Below are 6,000 nucleotides of genomic sequence, written 5' to 3' on the forward strand. Positions count from 1 at the left end.
ACTCGGTCAGTAAAGCTTATGGATAATTTTTTCAGCCTGGAATGAAGGAAAGTAAAAGAGGAAATGATTCTTAGATGGGCGTTCTGCTAGAATTATGATAGGAGGATCCTCCTTTTGGACATCAATATTAAGATACTAGATTTTGCAATTAACATTTTAGAAATGAATTTTTAAAATGGTTGATGGGACTTTTGGTGGTGAAGGTTTCTTTTCTCTCTTCTTCCTAAGACTTGACACTTTGAATCCCCTTTTGTCAGTGTATTAACCCACCAGCAGGCAAACCAGAGATTCATCATTTGCTGAATGAATGAATGAAAAGATCCTTTATAGTGTAAGTATATCCGAAAGAATTTCCCTGAGGTATCGATTTTTTCCTGTTTTTACATTAAACTAACCCCATTAAATCTGTATTAGTGAGAAGATAACTTTGGCAGATTAAAATTTTAGGTTCTTTTTGTATTCTGCTAACCGTAGGTAGGATTTAACATTGTCCAAGGACAAACATATCTAAAAGTATTTTGTGTTACATATGTTAATTCTATCTTGTTTTTAGAAGAATTAAAGCAACAACACAGGAAAAATGACTTATTTGTATAATATATTCAATTTTAGGTCAGAAATCTCTGCTTTTTCAGAGACCTCTAGTTACTTCTATTATTTAATGCCAGAAAGCACTGTATTTGTGGTCAGACCATACTAATCCAGTTTTCTTTTTCTTTTATCTGCTAATTTCTTTGCTACTAGGACCAAGTTTCATTTTCATAGTTTATCACAGATCACCTTTGTAGCTTACATTGTATACTTACTATATTTTTCAGACTATAAGACATACTATTTCCCCTCCCCAAATTTGGAAGGAATAATGGTTGTTAATGCTGCTGTTGAGTTCTGCTTACATTTACATTGGTGAAATATTATGTTATTTATCTTACTAAATATTTTACCACATTTTTTGCTTCAAAAATTTTTTCCATATTTTCCTCTAAAACCTAGGTGTGTCTTATGGTCCAAAAATACAGTAAGTCTTTTTGACTATATACCCATAAAAACATTATAAAGGATTCTTCCAAAACAGGAAAAAAGAAGAGAAAGAATGGAGAAAAAAAATTTTTTTTAAAGATTTTATTTATTTTTTTTAGAGAGGGAAGGGAGGGAGAAAGAGAGAGAGAGAAACATCAATGTGCGGTTGCTGGGGGCCGTGGCCTGCAACCCAGGCATGTACCCTGACTGGGATTCGAACCTGTGACACTTTGGTTCATAGCCCGCGCTCAATCCACTGAGCTACACCAGCGAGGGTGAGAAAAAATATTTTAAAATATTAAATAAAGATATGAATTTCTATTGAAACAGACATAAGGAGGAAACTGAGAATTTCAAATAGTTGTAAAATAGAAGCAAGATACCTAGAATATATTGATAGAGGCAATTTCTTGGAAAGGATAAGGGATTATTATTTTCTATAAAAAGAAGAGCAAATGTCTTTTAAAAAATTTTAGGAGAATATTTATCAGGTAATATTTATTATAGCCCCAGTATTGACAATCAGCCACAATTCAATAGCACTCTACTCAATTGTGCTTTTAGACCAAATATCTTGAGATACTGAATTAAAAATGTGAAACATCAGGCCAGGAAAAATTGGAGACATCCTATTGATTCTAATATATAAATTTTATATCATTTTATAGTTTGAATCTTAAATCAGTTTAGAAATCTTAAGCATTTTTGTGTGCTTTTCATGGGTATATAAAGACTTTTTTCTTGCCTATAAACTTTGAAAAATATTGTATTTAGACTCAGTATTGCAGACACATTTCTGAATTAGCATTTTTCTTTCTGTTTTACAGTTCTCCTTGACAATTGGTGGCAAGCAATGGCCCAAAACATTCACAGCTAAAGTTATAAAATTTCACTTATTCTCTCACAATAAGAAAAATATGTTAAAACTGGGGAATATATGTTTGTGATTAGGTAGGAAATTACTGTGCTACCCTCCAACCAACTCTCCAGAAATTTAGAAAACTCAGTCTTTTCCTATTTTAAGTTAGCAGTCCAGGTACTGCTGTCAACTGAGAGTGAATCATAAAAAAATTCTGCAGAGAATAATTTTTCACTTAAATTACTGAAAATTAAGCTGATAATTATAAATATAATACATGTTATACTTATATCTTATACTAAAATAATATAAATTAATAAGAATTAGGAACTCATAAGTTATTTTATAAGCAGGAAGGGTAAACAGGAAGTTAGAAATTCAATACAAGTCTCATAACAAAAGGATGAATGAATTATTAACAGTAAGTTTTGAGTGTGTCTAGGCAAATACATCCTAGTAAGCTAACACAGATAAAAATATATGAATTAAAAAGCCTTGTAGGTTGGAATGATTTATTTATTTAAAAATCATTTTTATTTTTTAATTATAGTCAATTGCATTATAGTAGTTTCAGGTGTACACCTCAGTGATTGATTAGACATTGCATAACACACTGAATGGCCATCCCGATGAATCCTGTACCCATGTGACACCATACGTAGTTATTAGGATATTGTTGACTACATTCCCTATGCTGTACTTTACATCCCCATGATCATTCTGTAACAACCAATTTGTACTTCTTAATCACAGCCTGGGATGATTTAAAATTTGATGTAGGCACTGGAAGAAAGTAAATACTGACCAATAGTAGAAAGTGGACATGGGGCTGCCAGTTTGCACCGTGCCAGGGAGCACAACTTTCAGTGTACGTTATGTGAATGGCACTCCCTGCAGTTGTGTGATATGGCATCTCTGTGGCTAAAATTTATGTACAGTGCTACTTACCAGCATTGTTCTGATTACTTCACCTGCATTAAATTATAGTATATGAATCTAAGATGGGGAATTGGGTTTGAGATTAAGGAGATAATTAATATAAGTCCTGGGACTGGATGATCCCATAATGGAACAAGTCAGGAAAGGCTATGGTCAGCATTCTAGTAAGTAATCAAAGAGTTTTAATGGGGAGATATATATATATATGGTGTATGTATATGAATTCTAAAATATTTCAAATAGTACAGAAAAAAAATCCATCCCACACTTCCACTACCTCAACATAGTATTTTCAGTTGTCTCTTTCCTTCTGTTTTGTGTTCATGTTCACATTATTTAAGCATGTTTAATAGGTTGAATTTTGATTCTGATCTTTTTAATTTACCTATTTTATTTAATGGAGAAGGCTGCCACTGAGTCTTTTATAGTTTGATTTGTATATTGACATGACCTGAAGCCTCTAACTTACATAGCAGTTTTTCCTGTGTCTTATGATGGGTTGCTTATCCTGACCCACTGTGCTTGGCCAGTTTTGTCTATACCTAGAGGGACTCTTATTTTTGTATGTAATATGTTCCTGTAAACACTTAAAACAGTTGAATGAGGGAACTGAACAGTATGTGTTTTCAAACAATATCCCAGAGAGTATAAAATGTTATAGAATATTTTTTAAATTATAAAATTATGTTTAATCATATAGGCTTGACACGATCTTGGATGATACAGTTCCAGCGTTTCATAGCCATCTGTATTTTTGTTCTTTTGTAGTCAAACACACAGTTGATTGACTTGAAGTCCAGTGAGCATTTCTTTGAGGCTAATGATTGTTTCTGTCTTCATACTAATTACACTAAATTTATGAAACGTACATTTCTTGTCACGAGTTTTAGCACTTCCATTTTTCCATTTTCATGTCATGTTTACAAAATAAGGGGAAATGAAGTGTAAAATCCAATAGTGTATAACCTGCTATACAAAGACTGTGATACTGGCTGGCAGGCGGCATCAGCTTAGAGCTCAAAGTATTCGTCAACTGATGTTCAGAAGTCCCAACTTCATAATATTTAAGGTGATTTAGGAACATCAGATTGCATATGAAAGTCTGTCCTTTTGATTTTAGCCATCCTACTTGGTGTGAAGTGGTAGCTTGTGTTTTTTGTTTTTAGTAACAGCATTATTGAGTTGTAATTCATCCTTTTAAAGCATGCAGTTCAGCCCTGGACAGGTAGCTCAGTTGGTTAGAGCGTCATCCTAATATGCTTAGGTCGCAGGTTTGTTCCTCCATCAGGGCACATACAAGAATCAACCAATGAATGCATAACTAAGTGGAACAACAAACTGATGTTTCTCTCTGTCTATCTCTAAAAATCAATGAAAAATTTATTAAAGAATAAAGTGTATGGTTCAGTGGTTTCTAATATTTTCAGAGCTGTGCAATGATCACCACTATCAAATTCCAGAACATATTCATTACTCCGGAAAAAAGACCGAGTGCCTGTTAACTAATCTACTTCCTCTTTGCATGGATGTGCCCATTCCAGGTGTTTCATGCAAATGGAATCATACGATATGTGGCCTTTTGTGCCTGATTCTTTTCACTTAGCATAATGTTTTCAAGATTTGTAGTATATATCATCAGCATTTTATTCTTTTTGTGACTAATATTCTATTAGATAGACACACCACATATTGTTTATTCATCAGTTGATAGATGTCTGGGTTGTCCCCCCTTTTGGGCTATTACAAATAATTCTGTAATAATAAACTTGTTTTCATTTCTCCTGTGTATATACCTAGGAGTGGAATTGCTGGGCATGCGGTAGTGGTATGTTTAGCTATGTAAGAAACTGCCACACTGATTTCCATAGTGGCTGCACCATTTTACAGTCCTACCAGCAATGTATGGGTTACAGTTTTATGCTTCCTGACCAACCCTTGCTATTATCTTTTTTATTTTAGCCATCTAGTGTGTGTAAAGTGGTACTCAATTGTGGTTTTGATTTGAATTGTCCCAGTGACTACAGATGTTGAGCATCATTTCATGTGCTTGGTGGTCATATGTGTTTGTGTACCCTCTTTGGAGAAATATGTATTCAAATTCCCTTACTTTAAATTGGATTGTCTATATTAGTGAGTTGTGAGAGTTCTTTGCATATTCAGGATACAAGTTCTTTATCAGATACATGATATACAAACATTTTTTCCCATTCTGTGGTTTGCTTTTTGCTTTCTTGATGGTGTTATTTGAAACACAAATGGTTTTAATTTTTATAAAGTCTAGTTTTATCTACTTTCTCTTTTTTCTTTGGTTGCTTGTGCCTTTGGTGTTATATTTAAGACGGCATTGCTTGATCTGAGGTCTGCAAAATTTATACCTATACTTTCTTCTAGGAGTTTTATAGTTTTAGCTCTTACTTTTAGTTTTTTTTGATACCCACTTTGATTTGATTTTTGTATATAGCCTGAGATAGGTGTCCAAATTCCTTCTTTTGCATGTTGATAACCAGTTGTCCCAGTACCACTTGTTGAAAAGACTATTCTTTTCCTGTTGAATGGTCTTGGCTTTCTTGTCAGAAATGAATTGACCGTAAAGATAAGGCTTTATTTCTGGACTCTCAATTCTGTTCCATTTGTATGTCTATTCTTATGCCATTACCACACTATCTTGATTACTATAGATTTGTAGTAAATTTTGAAATTGGGAAGTGTGAGCCATCCATCCAGCTTTGTTCTTTTTCAAGATAATTTTGGCAATTCTGAATTCCTATGTTTCTATATGAATTTTAGAATCAGCTTGTCAATTTCTGTAAAGTTTTTCTTTGTTTTTTGTCTTCATTTTAAATTTTTTCAGATGTTTCTTTCTAATGAATTTCCTAAGTTCTGAAATGACTAACAGACTATAGAAAGACATTTCTCTAGGCTTCTGCTTGAAAACCAACAGCTTCAGCAAATTTCTGGCTTTGATTCAGGCCAATTAGTCTTTATTTTTAAAATGTAAAGTGTTATTGAATTTTTATATAGTATACAATTGGCTCCAAACACCAAAGATACATCTTTGGAAAGGAATAAAACATGCAAAACATAGGTCTTATAGCAATGGTCATAGTCTACTAATGGACATATCAAATTATAGTATATTACATTATAGCACACATCAGCTAGAACAAGTACTTAACGAGTAA

The 6,000-nt window shown here is 33.1% G+C and overlaps 1 pseudogene; it reads right to left on the bottom strand.

The window, feature by feature from the left end:
* Positions 1-5,667: 5,667 nt before the first annotated feature.
* Positions 5,668-5,792, bottom strand: LOC114498312 (annotated as a pseudogene).
* Between the last annotated feature and the right edge of the window lie 208 nt (positions 5,793-6,000).

This window comes from Phyllostomus discolor, chromosome 5 (genome assembly GCF_004126475.2).
Source record: "Phyllostomus discolor isolate MPI-MPIP mPhyDis1 chromosome 5, mPhyDis1.pri.v3, whole genome shotgun sequence".
In the NCBI taxonomy this organism is placed as follows: Eukaryota; Metazoa; Chordata; class Mammalia; order Chiroptera; family Phyllostomidae; genus Phyllostomus; species Phyllostomus discolor.